A 19,612-nucleotide genomic window follows, 5' to 3' on the forward strand; every position below is an offset into this window, starting at 1 on the left:
GTTTGGTTTTTTTTATTCTGGCCATTTTGTGTTCGTTATGGGCTAGGAGCATTAGTACATGATGGCACTATTAGCTACCATGGATGCATTTATGCCCAGTAGCTTCATGTTCACATATGTACATGGCTTGGCTTAACAATCAGTTGCTGTAGTACTGAGAATGCTCATAGCTTTAATTTGCTGACTTCCATCAGTTTAATTTACAACTATATATGCTTTTGTTGATCTTCTGAATGCTACTTCATGACATACTTTTATTAATTAATATTAAACCACTTATAACTTGTCTGTTTCCTGGCTTACGAAGCACGAATACTTGCTAAACTCAGCAGCAAGTTGTAACCGAAGAACTGAGTTTAGGAAATAGAAAGCAGTCTTCTTGGTGTGATGACTGCTTTTCATGCTCTTGTTTTGTTTTAAGTAGGTGTGCAAGAACAGCCACATATGAGTGCCCATGCTTGCTATTTAATTTTTCTAGAGCAAAGGTAAATGTTATCAGTCAGGAAACTCTGCCTGCCTATCGAAGTCACACCCGCAGTTCTTCTGCAGACAGTGGATGCAATACCTCTGGTGTCATGAGCTAACCTAAGAAAATTGGTGGCATTACCTTCAGAGCAGCCCTCACTTATAACCATCTATTACTGTCTCATTCTTTTAAATAGATATTAATCTCTTTGTAGTACTTAGTAGTTGTAAATTTAAGGTTAATTTAATTTTGCAACTCAAATTTCAAAAAATACTATTTGCTGATATTAGAAAATTTGGTGTAATGCCTGCTTTTAAATGTACAAGCAGTGCTGTTCATTTGACCTTGGTTTAATTAAACTGAGTTTCTTTTGACATACAAAACTCCCAGGGCATCACACAATATAAGGACACTGCATATGCTTGAACTGTATTGCAAGTCAATGCAGATTTTGGAGTTGATCAGATATTTTTATCCTGAGGCAACATTGATCTGCTTTGTATGAATGCTAGCTGGAATTGCCTTGTGTGCTGAAGTTGTAATATATAAGTAAAAGCTAGTTAATGATGGAGCTTACAAAGATGTGTTTTCTGTTTACTGTATTTTCTACACACTACTAGCTGTTGTAAGACCATTTCGGAAACATACAATTAAAAATTAAAGAAAGGGAAATGACAATTATTTTTATACAAAGGAATCTGTTATTGAAGTAGATAAACTTTCCCATGCTTATAAATACTCCATTCCTACCTCCTTCCTTTTGTTCGTGGGCTTATGTTCTTGAGATCTCTTAAGATGTCACAATGCATCCTATAGTGATTACCCATTAGTAGTGATCAATCTGTACTAATAACTGCTCCTAAGATCCCTTTTTTTCTATTAAGTTCAAATTGACAGGAAATGCTCTCCCATCTTAGGGCAACTTCCAGTTGTCCTCCTCTTAACACTTAATGTTTTACATTAAGGAAGTAATCATTACAAATGTTGCCTTTCTGTACTTTTGTTCTAAGTTGTCTACGCAAATATGGAACTTAATTCTATTACTGCACACTCTGTATCATTTGACTTATGAGTAATCAGAAGTTTGGAAGCATGTATTTGGACTCTTTGGGTGTTAAAAGCAAGAGGAGTGAGGGAAAAGGTGCAACCTTGAAAACCTAAGATTTGTGTTTTTTTAAGGAAATCATGAGCTCTAAGCATGTTGATGACTTACAACAATCCCCACCTTTCTTTATGTCTCACAATCACTTCCAGTGGTGACTTCCAAACTTTTAAAATAGGTGAGCACTTCTGCAAGTTTTGTGCAAATCTTAGATTATGCAGAAATTATAAATAGAATAGTCAGTTTTGTTCCTACAACAAAAGTTATTAATGTAGTCCATGTGAAATGCATATGCTATGTTTATATTATCAGTGAGGATAACAACTGTGAAGAACTTAAATGTATTTTCTGCTTTCTTTCCTCTCATCCTTCTGAAGTCTGACCGCACCCAGCTCTTTGGTCTCCTTTTATAAGTATGTTCTTCCATTCCCTGAATGCTTTGGCGGCTTGGCACTGGACTAACTTCTGTATATTAGAAGAAGGGTTGGAACTAGTAGATGTTCCAACCTGAGACTTCCTGTGACATTCTATGCCAGTGTCTGAAATACAAAACAATTTTAATAGGACCTGCTTATTGGTCATCTTTCCCAGCTGAGCATGGAGCTGAAACTCCTTGGCCTGCAGTGCTGTGTTCTCTGTGTGCTCAAAGTGTGCTGGCTGATACACGATGGGAGGATATGCAGAAGGGTGCAAGGGCAGTTTCATTGCAGACACACCAGCTGTCAGCATTTTGTCTTGTTCTGAGTTGCGTGGGCTTCTCCATGACAGCCATGTATTGTAGGTTGTCTGAAGTGTGCATTCATTTGTTTAAGCTTGGCAAATGTGAGGACAGTAAAAGGGATACTTCATTCCTTACAGCATTTAATATCTTGATCGTGCCAGGATATGTATGTCGCTTTAACTATATAAGAAGTCCTACTTGAATCATGTGCCTTTTAAAAACAGAAAAAGAAAACATCAGAACCCCACAGGTGCTTAAAACTCTGCATCATGTGTAATTTGTGTAAAAAATCAATAAAAAAAATAGAGCGAGAGCACTGTATGATGACTGGAGAAGTTGCATTCTATTTGTTTGAACAACAATAAATTCTACTTCAGTGCACTTTGTGTAGTTGGGTGAATAGATTGAGGAGCAATCAGTAGGTAATGATTTTAGTTTTTTTCTTTTTTCTTTTAATTCTGAAGTTTAAAAAGCATGCCAGAAACTTACCTGTGTTATAACCAAAAGAGAATTACTCTACATTACTACAGTCCATAGATACATCTAATAAAATCATTCTCTATACTTCACTAAGAATTCTGCACGTGAGTAAATTTAGCATATGTAAAGGCTTCAGTTTCCACTTTCAGTCCTTTAGTACAGGATAAACTTAGTTTGATATACAAACAATGCTTTCATTGGAATAGTACCATATGGATGCATACACAAATTGTGACAACTGTTCAGGAGGAGAAATCTCTTTTTTTCTGAAGTGTTTGCTACTGTTTATTTGTGCTAGCTGCTGAGCTTGGAGGCGTTTGGGAACCTGATTTTTAGGTGCAAATTGTGTACAGCTCTGCCTTCCCGCTTTTGGGGGAACTGTGCAACTCTGTGCCTGTGAAAATAAAGATGTTTTTGTCAGGTAGCAAGATGTCTCATGTAATAGATGTCTGAAAAACACACCAAAAAATTGTTATTTTTTAAGAGTTCCACGTGAACCAGAAATTACTTCAGCTTTATCTGATGAAGAAGGTGCACACTTAGTATTTTGTGAGTTGAAAGGTAGAATGTCGATGTGTCTCATTTTTCTTCTGATTTATTTTTGAAATTTTTATAATATTGGTGATGGGAAGTTGCACGAGTACAAAGATCAATTTTTAGTGCCATTTTTTTATTTTAAAATTTTAGAAAAGAAAAATTAGAGGAATTTCACGTACAAACAAAATGTCTCTAATAGAAAGGCTAGTCGTTGTAAATGTCAGAAGAGAGTGTGTGAATTAGTTACATATTCTAGTTCTGCTTAAATTTAAGAGAAAGTAAAGTTATAATATCTTTTAAGCAATTTAACTGTAGTATGCAAGTTTTTACTAACCTAAGGAGAGCTGTGATATAAAGAAGCTTACAAATAAGGGATCAGGTTTTCAGAGGGATAAATGAACTTCTGACATTCTTGTTCAAAATGAAATTTCATTCATTTATTTGATGGCGAGGGCTTTGTTTCTCAGTACTTTGAAACTTCATTTCTGCTAAATGGAAACAATTTTATTTTCTTCAGAAAATTCTGCTGCTTATGTAGGTCCCATCTGAGACATGTTCTGAGTATTGTCATTACCTAATCGTCAATATGACGGTGGTCATTTTGAAGTGTTTGTCTTTTATGCACATGTTGCAGTGAAGTGTCACTTTTTATGCTTCCTTAAAGCAGTACAAGGTATCATAATTGCAGTAGATATCTCAGTATCTACTAAGAAACAGTAGCTGAGCCCGAGGTCTCCACTAGGACCTCCTGCCATCTTCGTGATGATCTTTAAATTGCCAGGCATAAACATACAGGTTGGAATGATTCTCCTATGCTACTTTGCAGAGGTAAGTACAGGAAACAGAAGAAAACAGATCTCAGTTGAAGTACTATTTCATAGAATTATGTTTTCCTGCGCACTTTATTTTTTCCTTTTTTGGGGGAGGATGGTGAATTTCCATTTTAGCTTCAGAATTTGGCTTAGCTTTGGTTGTATCCCATCTGAGACTGAACTTTGTCATCTTAAGCTAGCCCTTTGAAACTTCAGTCCTTTGAAATCAGATTTGCTTCTTTTTAGTGAGATCCTGCTGCCCTGGGAAGCCATGGCTGCAAAAGGTGAGAATGACATTGCTTCTCTGAAGTGGGTAGGATTCAATGAGGAAACGTTTTCGAGAAATAGGAAAAAGCTCTTGAAAGAGTAATGTGCTCAAAGAGATGCAGCACCAGGAGGAGCTGATGAGAGGTCTGATGTGCTGTGGGTGATCTCCTGGCAGTTGCTGAAGGAGTCACAAAGGCTTTGCAGAGATGGTTTCTGAGCGGACTGGTGCTACCAAATGAAATCTTAGAGGAGGAAGAACCTAACAGTGACTAAATTTTCCATGACTGGTTGCAAGGGTCTGCAAAGGCCATTGTCCTTTATTTGATGAAGAATGGGATGCATTCCACCCACCTGGCTGTCGTGTTAAAAGACGCACCTACAGTCGTGTCTAGGTAGGGATTTCCCTCTTTATTCTGTTCTCTTTGTCTTTTGCTTTTTATTCTCTTCCCTTCATTGATCTTCTGTAAAGGTAGAAGAGATTAAGAAAAGGTAATAAGAGGTAGTGCTTTCTGTTTACATGTGCTCTGTCTTCTCCCATGTTATGTGGTTTTTTTCTTCTCTTTCATTTCTTACCAGTATTTACTGTTTTGGGATTAAACTTGGAGGGGAGAAAATTGATATTGAGAGTTGGCAATGCTTTTTTAGAAAAGAAAGATATTAACCTTCATCTTTTAGTACCTGTTTGGTGTGGACATGCGATAGGATCGAATTGATTTTTTTTTTTCCCTGTGGCAGAAGAGCTGGGAGTAGTACAGAAGAAATAGGGGGACTGCCAAGTACAAATCCACTATTCTGCACGTCTTTCTGCTTTCAGAGAAAATAAGAATTTGCCCTGATTTTAATATATATGTGTATATAAACAAACAAAAAAAAATTACAACTTGTCTCATGGCATAGAATTCTATACCTGTATTCACTGAGTTGCGGGTCTGAGTTTAATATCGCAGTATAGCCCTTAAACTGGCAGCGCATGATGGAAATTCTGTGAAGTTACCATCTGGATACTTGTCTGATGTGTGCCTTCTTGCTGATCTTTTGATTAATATGATGTTCCTGCACTGATTAGTGGAACGACAGCTCATGCATCTTGTGTTCTGTGTAAGTGCGGCTGCCCAGAGCCCCCCTGCGAACGGCAGGACGCAAGCTCTGCAATTTATTGCCAAAGGTAACCTGTGCTGAGTCTGGAGAAAACTGTAATGAGGTAGCCCAGCAAGTGCCAAGTTATCTGTGCAGCAGTGGTAAAGACTGTAGTCAGTTATCACCCATTCAGAAGTGATTAAAAATGGAAGTTTTTTTCTATTTTTGTACCTATCATGGTTTCCTGGAAACTGTGGTTTTGAAAAGTTTGGACTTGGCAGTTTGAACCATTTGATGTTGTTGGACACTGATTTTATTAGGATATTTGTTTAATGGCTTGCTGATGCTGAATAAACTGTGTCTGCTAAATGCAGAGTAGAATACCTGCTTTGTTTCAGAGCAGTGTTTTGTTACAGCTTAATAACATTTAATATGGATAGTTCCAAGAGACAGAGCTTTGTTATAACTCATACTTTTATGCTTGATGCATGGAAGTAGTGCAACTGTACTGGAGGCATCCTAGGAACAAAATGCAGTATAACAATCTATTAGTATTGCTCTGTGTTACTCTGAACTTTATGCATTTAGACAGAACTGGAAGAAGTGAGTAATTGTGAACACGATGTAATTTTTATATTAGTAAGGCAGTGAGAGAAAGAACACTTGTTCAAAATAGGGAACTCAAATGGTATAGCTTCTTCTAGCAGCATAGTTGTTATGTCTGTGCTGATACAAAAAGGCAGGATGTGCTCCTTCAGTCACAGATACAGCACATCAATTTACTTCTCCAGACAAAATCAGGCTCATAATACTAAGACTGAAATTGAGAGATTGTTTTTTTTTTTTGGCTGGCTTATCTAATTTAAGATGATATTTTTTTACCTGATTAAGTATTTAATTTCTAATTAAACAAATGGTTATTTTTTTTCTTGTTTAGGTTCTTTTTTTGCAGGAGAAACTATTTGCAAAGGAGAGTGAGTGATCTGCTCTTTTGGCCTAGTGAAAATGGGAACACTGTGGTGGAGCTGCATTGGGCTGTCATTCTGTGCTGCTGATGCAGAATACCAGACTGATTTGTGTATTCTTTGTGATTTTACGTGCCCAAACCTGAAATAGAATGTTCTTTAGAAAGATTACTTAATCTAACAAATAATGGATTCCTTTATTTCCTTTTTAGTTATTAATCATTTATGTATCTTTAAAAGTGACAGGATTGCCCTTGAGTTTTGGTCATAGGTCGTTATGATTTGCAATCCAGTATAGATTGGGTTGTGGCTAGACACAGAACAAAAAAGAGAGCCTGGGGTATTAATAAATCATTCCGTCCACTGTGGTTATACAGAGTAGTTTGTAACACCATAGCATTGAAAGGCTAGTAGTATGAGTTACAATGAGCAGAAAGTTTTCAAGAAACTACAGTCCTTGCATTTTGGTCTTACATGCAATGAAGATTAGATGTCTGATGGTTCTTTTTAAAAGTCTGAAGCTTGAAGAGCTTTTCAGAGAGCATGCAGCACACACAGTGCCCTTTCACATCATCAGTGAATGCCAGGTATGGTACTAAGCACTAAACCTTGTTTTTACCAACTTGGCAAAGGCTGTATCTAAAATTTGATGCCCGCTGTTGTGTACATTTGAAAGAAACAAAAGGATGCTTTATAAATAAATAGGAAGATTCCAGAAAATGTTAGAAGTGACGTGTTTAGTGGCATTGTTACCTTTATGCTTAAGTTCTTATTGGTGAAAGATGCTCAGCAGGGCACTTTCACATTGAAATGATTTTTGAGAAAGCTTGTATTGTAAACTATATTTCTCACATCTTCTCTGTTTTTCCTAGCATAATTCCATAATTTATTTTCTTAAATATTTAACACAGGAGCTGCTGTTGCAGTATATCCCACTGAGAAAAGCTGCTTCACTCCTCAGCAGGCTTTAGTCTCCAATAATGTTCTTCTGTAAGAGACTGCACTCCCAGGATTAATTTCTTTGACTACTGAACCCTTTGGAAAACGAGAGAGTTCAGTTCTTTGTTTTAGGCCTGACTGGGTAAATGAGGAGAAGGAATTGCAAGTGGTTGGATGATAAATATCAAGGATAGAACGAATACAGTTGCATCTGGTAAGGATGTGCAGCCCTCCCTCTTTGCATAATTTCAGAACAAATTCAGGAGTTCAGGCGGGTGCTGCTGCCACTGATGCAGCCTGAAGCACAAAGCCAAGCATGGGAGGGGCTGGGAATGTGGTGCAGGGTGGCAAGAGGCAGATGAGGATCTGCTTCTTCCATTTCTTTTGATTACAATTTTTGATATTTACCAAGTGTTTTCTGTTCTCCTGCAGCTGCCAGACTTACTTGCTCGGGTGTGGCTCTGTGTTAATTTAGCTATGCAGTTTTGGAAAACCCAAGCTTGTTTCTTTGCAGTGCAGTTTGTTGAATTACATTGCTACATTAATTGGGGCATCTCTTCCTTAGAATTAGACAGGTAGACCTTTGATGGTTATTGAAAAGGTTTCACTTCTTTCCAGCTAAAGCTCTTTCTTGAGGTCTTCAGGGTAGGTACGAGTGGCATTGAAGCAGAAACTCAGAGTTTCAGACTGGCTGGTGTTATTCCATGGTTCTTTGAAGTAGCGTGAAGATGTTGTCTGTGGTATTTTTGCATTCTCTCCAAAATGCTATTCTTGATCTTATTATTCTGTAAAGTGCATGGGAAATATGATTAGTTTTAGTTCAAATACAAAGAAATAGGTCATGAGCAGACTGTGAAATGCTGATGAAATCCTTTAAATGAAAATGTTTTATTGAAGGAAATCATCTAAATGCCTCTAAGATGGAGAGAATGAATATGAAAGAGATGTTTATTGGAAAAAATTGTGTTGATAGCAGTTTAGTATTGTGCTAGAGAAAATGATTTGAAGAGGCTTTATATCGACCTTTAGCAATGCAATATTACCTTTTATTTACCTTTATTTACACAGCAAGACTGACATCAAACTTAGACGCATATTATGAAGTCTTTGAAATTACATCTGCTTTACAATTAGATAAATTTTATTATATTGTTTGGCATTTCATCATTTCTGTTTTAATTAATATTATTAATTAAATATAGGAAAAAATAAGGAGAAAATAAAAATATCTGTTTTACTACAGCTCAGAGTATAATGTAAAACAGTCATATCTGAATAACGTCAGAGGTAAACAGTTTATCCTTCTTGTGATCAAGTCCTTTAGAGTATGTTCCCTTAGTTCAGTATGCTGTGAGGAGAGCTAATATTCACTGCATGTTAGGTGGTTTAGTTTAGCAGATGAGGACATTGCTGCTGCTTGATAAATGAGAATCAAAATACATTTACATGAGGGATTGAAATGGTGCTTTTCAACATTAAAGGATGATAAATGAAATAGCTATATATCACTGTGTACAGCTAGTCCTGAATGATAGATTTGGTCTCCTGTTGGGTTAGGCTGCAGACTTTTTCAGTGTGCATACATAGAGCTACACAGAGCCCTGGCTTTTTATGTAGTCTTAAAAGTACATACGAAGTAGGAAAGGAAAATTCAAAATAAGGTTGAATCACAAAGTCATGGTATCTCTGAGGTAGCGTCTCAAACCTTACCATGCCAATATGCTGATTGCCCAGAATTATTTGTCTTCAAGTGTTGCCTTGGACGTGGTGTTCTGTACTGAGGATCAGAAGGGCACAAGCTTCGTGCCCAGCACAGTCCTTGCGCCCTCGCTCAAACAGCTGTAGCAGAAGAAATTTGCCTCATGGGAGTCCAATCCTAATTCACTTGTTCTAGATTCTAGATTCTGTATCTAACTATACTTCTATAGTTGGTTAAATATAATTTGAAGATTAAGCAGGCTACTACTGTTCTTGCTGTGATTCTGAGCAAAAATGGCTTTTTCAGTGGTGGTAGTAGGACTGTGAAGATAAAATTCAGTTTTTGTCATCTTTACTACATCTGGATCAAAAGTGACCAAGTAAAGTATGTCCTTGTGCAGCAGCTTGGAGCTGTGTCACACTACAGCTGGTTGTTACAGGACACTGGTCCTTCAATGATTCAGTGATTTATTTTTCTTTTATTTGCAGTATTGTAAACAAATAGTTTTCATTCTTTATGGTAAAAGTCTTGTGCAGTTGATTGTGAGAATTCTGTTATTTATTGTGACTTTGCTTTTTTTTTTTTTATAGTTTTGAATTATGTGGGCTTTAACACACAGTCAAAGAGGTGCTTAAAAACAAAAAGCTGTGAGAGTGGAATGATTAAGGCTATCGATGTCCTGACGCATCAAAATATATATTATTTGTACTAGAATGGAGTGATGTGACCCTCGTAATTGGAGCTTTGCTTCAGAACCTGACAAGATACAGCTTTAGTGAGGGAAAGACATGGGTTTTTCAAGCAGGATGGCAGAAAGCTGTGCTGCTGTTGTGGAGTGGAGCTGGCTTGTGCAGACAGAGCTCTGATAGCTGCTGGTAAACAGTCTGTGGAAGTGTTTGAAATTAAGTGAACACTTAAGCACCTGGTTCCTAATGACAATCAGCTGCATACTTGGGTGTGAGGTTTTTTTTCCCTTAGCAAATAACTAGGTGGTTTTTGTTTTCATCTCCCTTACCATATCTGCCTTCTGTATACGAGGAGGTAGGGTATGGCTGATTGGTTGATTTAAGTGAGCTTTGCTTTCTTCTTCCCCTCCCATCTTTCTCTTCAAGGCATTATTCTGTGGTAATTTTGGAAATATCTTTAAGGATTCAGTTAAAATATTTGTTTTAACCAGAGTAGAGCAAAGAAGAAGGCCTTAGCTTATAGTCAGTTAATGTCAATAGGCAAGCTAACTTTGACTGCAGTCAGCCTTAAATCAATACAAAATAAATGAAAATGTGTTACTTGTTTTCAAACGTTGATAATCTTGAACTTTCTTCACCAAGGTCTGCTTTCTGCAGAAGGTATGTTGAGATGGCATTCCTTTGTAGGCATATAAAACAGGAACAAATAAATTGTCTGGGCTTTGTAATTGTCAGGCTGAATTTAAAAAACGTCAGCAATAAAAGCATGACAGATTTTACCTGTTGATTTCCCCAAAACAAAAGTAAGAATTCGAAGAAAAGTCTGCAGAATCTGTTTGCAATCTGCCCCCGTCTCAGTGTTTACTTTGAATCTGTCCAGTGACTTTAGTAGCAGTCCAGAGTTTTCAGTTTTTCAATTTGCCTTTTCTTACTGAGGTCTTGAAGGGATAACCTGGATGTGAAAATATTATGACAGAAAATTATGGCAAGTGCAAATCTGTCTCTATAGTAACTTTTCCATAGGACCTTTTTCCAAATTGATTTATCTGTTCAGAGAACATGAAAACAGACTTGGGGTGGTTAAATACCACAGCATTTCTATCAAATTGCTAAATGTTTGTGGCATTCCCTATCTTATGAAAAACCCCTAATACTGTAGTCAGCACACAGCATGCCTAGATTTGTGGTCTCTAAACAGTTAAGGGATTTTCATTATGAATGTTATTACTACAGTTCATTTCTAAATTCAGCACTATTGAAGGAACAAGCAATTACCTACCCCCTGTATTCCCTGTTGAGCTCTCATAAGTCTGTCTTGTAAAGTGATTCACCTTACTCCGTGTTCTGAATCTTTCATGCCTCTCACCATCATCTCGCCATCACCAGTGATTTCTTTCTGTATATATACGTATGCAATACACGTATATACAGACAAAATATAGAGTGACATTTTAAATTGACTTGTATAATTTTTTCTCCCTTGTGTGAGGGAGTTTACTATGCATAAAACTGAGCTACTACTAGCTGGCATTAGGCCTAGTACAGACAAATGCTATGCAAGCTTTTCTGCGTAGTTCAAGCAGTGTCCTGTGATCTCATCTCCCTGACTTACTGCTCTACCTGCTCTTGTGCCAGTTGGTCTCATTTATAAGTGATTTCCACCATGCATTAAAAGATGCTTTGCATTTAGTTGTAGAATAGCAATGCAAAGCTGCACAGAAGTGCAGCACCAAATTCTTCAGTTCTTGGAAATCAGCAGAGCAGTTATTCAAGCTGCTAATGCTAAAGCATTACTCGCATTGACTTGACTGTAGTCTAATACCTGGCTGTATAAAACTGTATACATTAGAAATATATTTGAAGTGCCAACAGAAACGGCATTATTGGAAGCAGTTTTCCCCATTAATATAGTTGCTTTTGAATTGGTTTTAGAGTATTTTTCCACTGAGATAGCTTGTACATTTCCTTTAATTGCATGTGCTCCAGGGTACAGCTTTTTTATGGCCTTAGAGTTTAAGTACTTTACAGATGCTGAACTCACTTCTGCACCATCCCACTGATACAAAGATGTGGGATTTTTCCAATGTGCAGATGCAAATCTTAGGGGGTGGTTAGAACACAAGTCTGAAATGCACAATGAAAAAAGAGTGGCAGCGAACAGCCTCAAAATGTGCATCTTCAGCTTGGCCCTTTTCTGAAGAAAAATGGAGCTTTGAGCAGTGGGAGAGCAAAAGGGACATTGTGCACAGTTTGTTGACTTCTGCAAAGAAAATAAATGGAAATGGGTCACATCCAACTACTCACTAGTTAACAGGAAAAAACTCTCTGCTGGTGTGTGTGCTCTAACCTGGGCTCCTTGTCTTATACCTTGCAGGCCATTCTGCGTTGTGTAGGGAAGAGATCAGGGCTCCAGAGGGCCTGTTCACATCAAACTTTCTGAAGGTGCTACTTGTTGATGTGTTTCCATATTTTGCAGATTACTGTGATACATACAGGACAGTGGGTGTTTATTTTCAATTTATAGATATATGCAGTTTGGTTAGGTAACACAGCAGCTCACAAATCTTGTTGTTAGGTGAGCTCTGAATGATGCGATTTTGAACAGTTTTTGTTACATATTTATATTTTTTTTCAAAAAGTGCAGCTTTCTATTTCATTCAAATGAAATTTCATTACATTAGGGCAATACATTTCTGATCCAGAGGCCATTCTGACACAGACAACGTGACTGTCACCTTATCAGAAAACCTGTATTGTCCTTCCCTGCATCTTTATTTGTCTCCGCTGATATTGATGAAAGTCTCGGGGAAAAAAAAAAAAAGCTGTATGCTGGATGCAAGCAGATTGAATTGCACCTCAAAGAGGAGAGTGCTGCAGGAGGTGTGAGTACCAAGTGCCCTGTTATGAAAAGACAGAGGTTTTCTGCAGCTGAGTGCGCCATCTGTATTATTCACCTGCTCTTACTGGAAACTGAACTTCTCTGTCTGACTGGATGTGCTTTAAATGGCAATATTTTAATAGCTTTGGGTATTATAAATATAGGATTGAGCTGTTGTGCTGCCAAGTGTGTGATAGCTTCTGTTCTGACAATTATACTAATTATGGACAGCAGTAGTCTGAAACTGGCTTCTCTCACGCAAGATTCAGAACAGCTCTTTTTTTTTTTCCCCCTTTTGCTTTTTGTTACTGCTAACCAGCAAAAGCTTTAATCATCCCTTGCTGTCCTTATCTGCCCTGCAAGAGAACAGTTGTGAAGACGGCTCTATTCTTCCAAACTGGTTTCTCGTTCAAAAGGGTGTAAAAGTGGACAGATGGCCAAATCTTGTAAGATTAAAAAAAAAAATGATGGGAAGGGAAATGCTTCCTCTGCCAAATACCTCTACAGTTCGTTAGTGGTAGTGGGCAGCATTCTACTCCCATCTCTTAACTTGAAAGAATCTGCCGGATTTTCATTTTGTTTGGGTCACGTTCTCTGCCCAGTGCAAGATCTGGAGCATTATCTTCTTTATCTCTTTCATCTCTTGGATTGCTTAGCAAGGCATTTTGATGAAAATGGGCCCTAGGTGTTCTTGGAGTTCAGGCTACTGCCATACAAATGAAAAATGACATATGGGGCCATTTGAGTGAAATCCATCTGCTCTGACAAAAATTCCAAATGGCAGTCTTTGCAGACTTGTTGGGAGCACTCAAGCAGTGCAGAATTTCAGCAGGTTTATACTGGCATTCTTTTCCTTTTAACTCATTTAAGATTTGTTACAATTTCTGAGAGCAGATACCTCAGCTGAAGTTCTTGTCAGTGCAGATGAGACAGCCCTGCAATTTTGTTACTTAAACTGCCCAGAAACATTTACTGAGATGACTTTTTTCCAATTTTCCTGGTAAAGTATTTCAAAACATACTGTACTTAAAATGAAAGCCAAAATGTTTCATTATAGAAATTTAACAGATTTGAAGAAATTTTTTTTCATGAGTGACTGAGACTGTAGATGTGACTTCAGTGTAGATGGGATTTTAGTAAAAGGATCAGAAAGTTAGGGTTTTTTTTTTTTCTGCTTTGTAATATAAGAGAAGAATGGGGAAAAGGTACTTCTGTCAGAGTTGGTTTGGTTATGTTGTGAGAATTGCCTATAGCTCCACACAGGATAGAGATGAGGATGAACTATTGTTGTGTTGTAATGGGCTCTAGATGCCCAGCTGATGTATTTTCCTCACTCAGAGTCCAATGCTAACAATCTGAGGTCACAATGGAAATTGTTCAGAGTCTGATTAGTGCAGAATCTTGGGGATTTTTGCTCCTGCGCTATTTAAGTTCTAGGATTTGTTTGATGTTTCCTACCAAATTCCTCAGCTCACAGCGATGTGGTGTGATGGTGATTTCAGAGCTGTTCTGCTTTCCTCATGCCCTGTGTAGCTGTCATCAGCGGATGGAGGGTCATTTGCTATCAAGGCTCCCAGCTGCTAGAGGCAGCTGGGTAGTATTTTCTGACTTGAGCTAAGAATGGGGATGTGCAGTTGTGGTTTTTGTTTTTGTTTTTTTAACTTTGCAGCTTTATGTCAAAGTGCACTGCTGTAATATAGCCTGACCTATGGCAGTGAAGGTCTGGAGTTGATACTCAGCTGGCTCCCTTCGGTGTTGTGATATGTCCTGTTCTTCAGCATGGGCCTGAAACCAGCAATGAACTGGAATGTTAGCTCATGAAGAGACATCAGTGAATCAAAACTGTAAGGAACCTTTCAGTGCCTGTAAGCATCTTTTCACAGCCAGGGGACATACTGGTATTGGCCAGCAATTTCATTCAGATTTTTCAGGGCCCAGATTTAGCATAGATTTTCACCTAGAACTCTTTGAGGCTGGATGTTAGGGGGTATTGAAAAAACAGCCATTAATGGCAGAACCTTTAACAGGGAAGGCCTTGTGTGGGCTCAACAGTGCCATGTAGCTGCTGCTCTTTCTGTCTCCCATCACTGTTTTTATCCACGAAGTGGGGAGAAATCTTTGAAACTTGGTCATTTACATATTGATATATCACTTCTCATCTATATTCAGGTGTCTCTGTCGTCATTTTGATCCCCATGGTTGATACCTACAAGCAGGCCAGTTCATATCTCATGTAACAATGAGTGCAGTCATTGAGTCAGATGAACTCTCTTGTTTCATGGTGCTCCTAGTCTTTAATAGCTTATATCCCTGGATGAAGCTAGTGAAAACGAATGACTGGGCTGAGAACTGGTGAAAGATAATAGCAAGTCACTCTGGAAATGAAAATAATAATTTATCTGGGACTCATGCGTGGCCTGCATCATGAATCTACCTGCCTTCTACATTACTGAAGGAGAATGACACAATTTTTATATAAGAAATGCTCCTCGAAATATTTAGCAATGAAATTAACATAGAGTTGGCTAAAGAGGTATAATTTTGCCTGCAGTTACTCATTACTCTGTGGTAAATCTTCATTTGACACCATAAGAAATATTTTTCATTTTAGTATATTCATTTAGGAAAATCAAAGAGTTACTTAATATGCAGTATTCATGTATTGAAATATTGTCTGCATTCCTCTTTGCTCCTCCAATACTTAGTGAAGTGTGTTTCAGCATAATCAGTCTCCCAGTGGATTCTAGTATGAAAACAAATCTCACATTAATTTAAGAAACTTAAATTTACAAGGCAGTGCAAGGAAATTAAATTACCTGTCTGCATACACAGCCTCCTTTCTCAAGAAACATTTTTAATATCACTTTCAATTTTTATGCAACTCTTTCCATTGTCAGTTTTTAACTGCTGTGGTTGAACTATTAATCAGGAGTGCAGGCAGGTTAACTTAGACTTTGTCAGTAGTAGGGCTTTCTACTTTGAGATCTTTAGCAAATAGCATGCTTGCAGTGGCTGCTCTACATTGCAGGCTTTAGGAAAGGTGAGTATGATGTTGATCTGGAGCCTAGCCATCATAATGTCCATCTGCTTGAGTGCAGGGGTTACAGTTGAGGTGTTATTGAGTTCATTTATATTTTGAGTTGTGGGCTGGAAAACCATGCTATCCATGTATCTTCATGTTATGATCATTCAATTTTTTTTTTTTTTTTTTTTTTTTTTTTAATTTGAATATCCAGTATTTTGAATGTTTTCTTTTGCAGTCCTCAAACTCAGCACTCAACTGCCTATGTGCTATGTCAGTGCCTGGAGTTTAGTAGTTTATAACCTTATTGCATCTTACAGCTCCAATGAAAACACCTACAGGGGAAATACTTTTCTCTAGAGACAAAGAATTCTTATTTTAGAAGGAAGCACAGAAATTGTTGCATGAGAGTAAGTCATGATTCTTCAGCAAGGTATGTTTTACCATAAACACTGATTTCTTGACTCTGAAAATTCATTGGTGTTCCAGTCTTGATGAGCCTTTTACCAAGAGTGTTTTCTCAGGTTTCTGAAAATGGTAATTTGAAAGAGAGAGATCTTCATCAAACCCATAGCCCACAGGTTAATACATGAGACACATGAGGCTCATCTGAATTGTTCATATCCCAAGTGGTTATTCTGGAGCTGCATTCACACCAAAACTATCTTCCTGATGTCATCTGCTCTTCTTGCTAGCTGTTTATTAAAAAAAAAAAAGTATAATCTTGCAATGCCTTAGTTTTATCACAATATGAAATGGAAAATACTTCTACATGTTTTCTGAAGCCAGGCAACTATTTTTTGCCTTCTTTATGTGGCTGTTATTTCACATGCCACTTAGCATTGCCAGCTTTTTGTCCTCTAATGGCTGTAGAGGAGCACAAAGGCTTCTCTTTCCCTGGCCAGTTGCTTGAATTGTCATTCTTACACTGAAGGGATTTGTCTATCTGACACTCCCATCTCTATGCAGGAAACAATAAAATCTGGAGGCAAGCTAGTCTTCATGTTTGGCACGTAAGAAGCTCCTCAAACATAAGGAGAGTAAATCTATATTCCCGCTGAGTAACTGCTTGTCTGAATGACAGTTCCTTATGGATCTTCCGTTAGGATGACGTATGGCATCTGTTATTGTGAAGGACTGCTCTTAGATGCAGGTAATCCCAGAGGTCTGTATGTTTGAGGCTTTGGTTTGTGTACATTAGGCATTTAGGTCACAGTAATATGAACACAAGAACATATTTGTGTGTACTGTAAAGGTGCCTGAGCAGTCAAAAGGACTGCCCTCAGCAAGAGGAAGTGTCGTAGTTTATATTTTTCAGAATGCCATTCAGTAGAATAAAGCAGTGGGGATTTGATGGGTAGGTCTCTCATGACTGGTTAACTAGAGTTTTCATTAAATGTATTCCTTGTACATGCAGCTATCTACAAGGACTGTCTCTGTGAGGAACTGAGGTGATTGTGGGAGTCGGTATTTCACGTCTAGTTGTATCTCTGGCTCTGTTGAATGAACAGACAGCTGGCATTAAGCTAATTATAAAATTGTAACTGATCATGTTTTGAAATATCTCAAACTAATTCACGGAGTATATGTTAGAATTATTTATTACTATAACGTCTTCTGATTTTCCATCCTGAATCTTATGTTAAGGAGATACAGATGATATATACATGTAAATATTTGCATTCTTTGTTTTTGAATAAAGAAGGAAATTAAGAGGATGGTTACACAGAAGGTCTCATGAGCTTGCTGAAATTCACTCTAGATAGTGAATATGGAAATTTCTCTGCGGGTGTGTGTATGTAGCCATGGCTAAGGCTGATGTCTGAAAGGTTCACCTTGGAGCTGAAGACTCTTAGGCATAAAATCTTGGCAGCAAAATGTGGTAGTCATTTTTCTCAGACTGAATATAAATGGGACTTGAGGACACAAGATGCACTCAAAAATAATTCAGTCGTGTTTTTTTACTGGTAAAGCCTAAGAACACTCCTGTCTTAGGCAGGTACTTCCTGCCCCTGAAATTCATCATGTTGCTGTTCTCACTGCTCTATGGGGTTGTTAAAACACTTGACACTGAACTGATTTTTTTTTTTTTTTTTTAACTGGCAAACTCTAGAATTAGATAAACATCTCCTGCATTATCTGGCCTATATTTTACAAATCCAGTACAAAGTTGTGCTTTCCATGCGATTCTAAAATGCTGTGGGTAATAATGCTAATAATGCTTTTTCTCCACAACACTTCCTTTTTTTTTTTTTCTTTTTTTCCCCATAAAATGTGACCTTGCAAACAGTACCACAATACAGGGATAGTTCACTGTTGGAGTGAATGAGCAACAAATGTGATACGTACTTGGTTCCGCACTGAGGAAAATATAGGTGAATGCAGGGTACGTTTAGTTAAAGCTTAACAACACCCTGCTTTAGGAAATATAACAATTAAATGTGATTGCAACTAACTGAATAGTTGAATGGACAATTCAACCCATTACTAAAGCTGTCTGCAACAATGTCTGCTTAATCCTCAGGACAATACTGCTTCCTTTTTAAGTTTCACACCCTTTTGTTAACTTTTCCAGGTAATCTCATTACTGTCCCTAGTACACAGAAGTATGTTTTACTGTGATTGTGGTCATCTTTTATATTGATACATCACTAAATGACAAATAGCATGATGAGATCAACACAGCTAGACTAATACACAAGAAAGAGTATTGAAGTAACCCATGCACAGGCTGACATAAGATATCATAAGTATTCATTCAAGGCAACTAGATGTTTTATTTGCTGTTTGCCAAGTTGCAGGTATGTATTGTGATCCACTGCAAGGTAGTAAAGAGAAGTTGTGATACGATTGTGAATGTACAGGATGCTACCTGCATTTTGAAACATATACTCATGCCTGTGTTTGGTATGCCCCTCTCTTCTCCATTGGACATGTTACTTCTGTACAATTCTTGTATCTTTTTTGGAATTTAATAAGAGAAAGAAGAAGACAAAGTCTGTCAAAAAGGACAACCAGTATGAAGGATTGCAAATGACGCTTCTGTATCTGCCCTTGAAGCTAGTAGAGCTGCATCTGACAGGTTTATCTGACGTGGTTGACAGACAGACACTTTACTTGGCAAACTTGGCAAATAATCTACACAGATAGCGATTGAGCAAATTCATCTGACTCAATGTGTGGAAAACTTACAGGAAAAAGAAACAGATGTTTGCCCATAAGTCAGTCAGTTCATATTAAAAACTTTGGATTGTAACATTCAGAGATGAGTCTGTTCTACGCCCTTTGGCCAACACTGTTTAAACATGCGTCCATTTTATTTAACTATTATTAATGTGTGTTGTATAGATCCTAGGTAAGTTTCAGTATTCTCTTTTCTGTCCCCAAACATTACTGTTTTGTCAGGTCCATTAGGAACGTTTAGCAGGGATGGGAATTGTTCTGTTTTCTCATTGTTCTTCAACTTGAAGAGTGGTAATTTTCAAAGTTTCAGTTTAGAGCTAAATTTTAAAACTGTCAATATGTTTGTATTATACTGTATATGTAATATTGAATATTTTTATCAATAAGCTCAAAACGAGTGAGACTGTTTTATTAGTTTCAGTACAGGATAAATGCTGTGGTCATCTGTTCCTAAAGCAGAGCTGTCTCCTTTCTTAAAAAGGAATGTCACGTTTCCTTGTCAGGTCAATGTTTCATTCTATTTCAACAACGTTTTCTAAAGAAAGACCTAGCTTTAGAGGCTGACAGAACCTAACACTGACTTACCATTATTCTTACTTCTTAACTTTGATTAAAAATTCCCCGCAAAGGCAAGTTGCTTCTTTTCTTTTTCTGTCATTCACACATTTCAAAGATGTGATTACAATGAGGTTAACAGAGATAATCGTATTTGTATATTTGTGTCTTGTGTAATCATAACATTAGATTTGAAAGCAAAAGCTCCAACTGCGAATATATT

General features: G+C 37.5%; 1 protein-coding gene across 2 annotated transcripts in view; it reads left to right on the forward strand.

Moving 5' to 3' along the window:
• The window catches only part of CLSTN2 (calsyntenin 2), a 486,477-nt gene that overhangs the window by 275,035 nt on the left and 191,830 nt on the right, over window positions 1-19,612 (forward strand). The gene's annotated exons all lie outside the window — the stretch shown is intronic.

This window comes from Phasianus colchicus, chromosome 10 (genome assembly GCF_987193195.1).
Source record: "Phasianus colchicus chromosome 10, bPhaCol1.hap1.1, whole genome shotgun sequence".
NCBI classification, from domain to species: Eukaryota; Metazoa; Chordata; class Aves; order Galliformes; family Phasianidae; genus Phasianus; species Phasianus colchicus.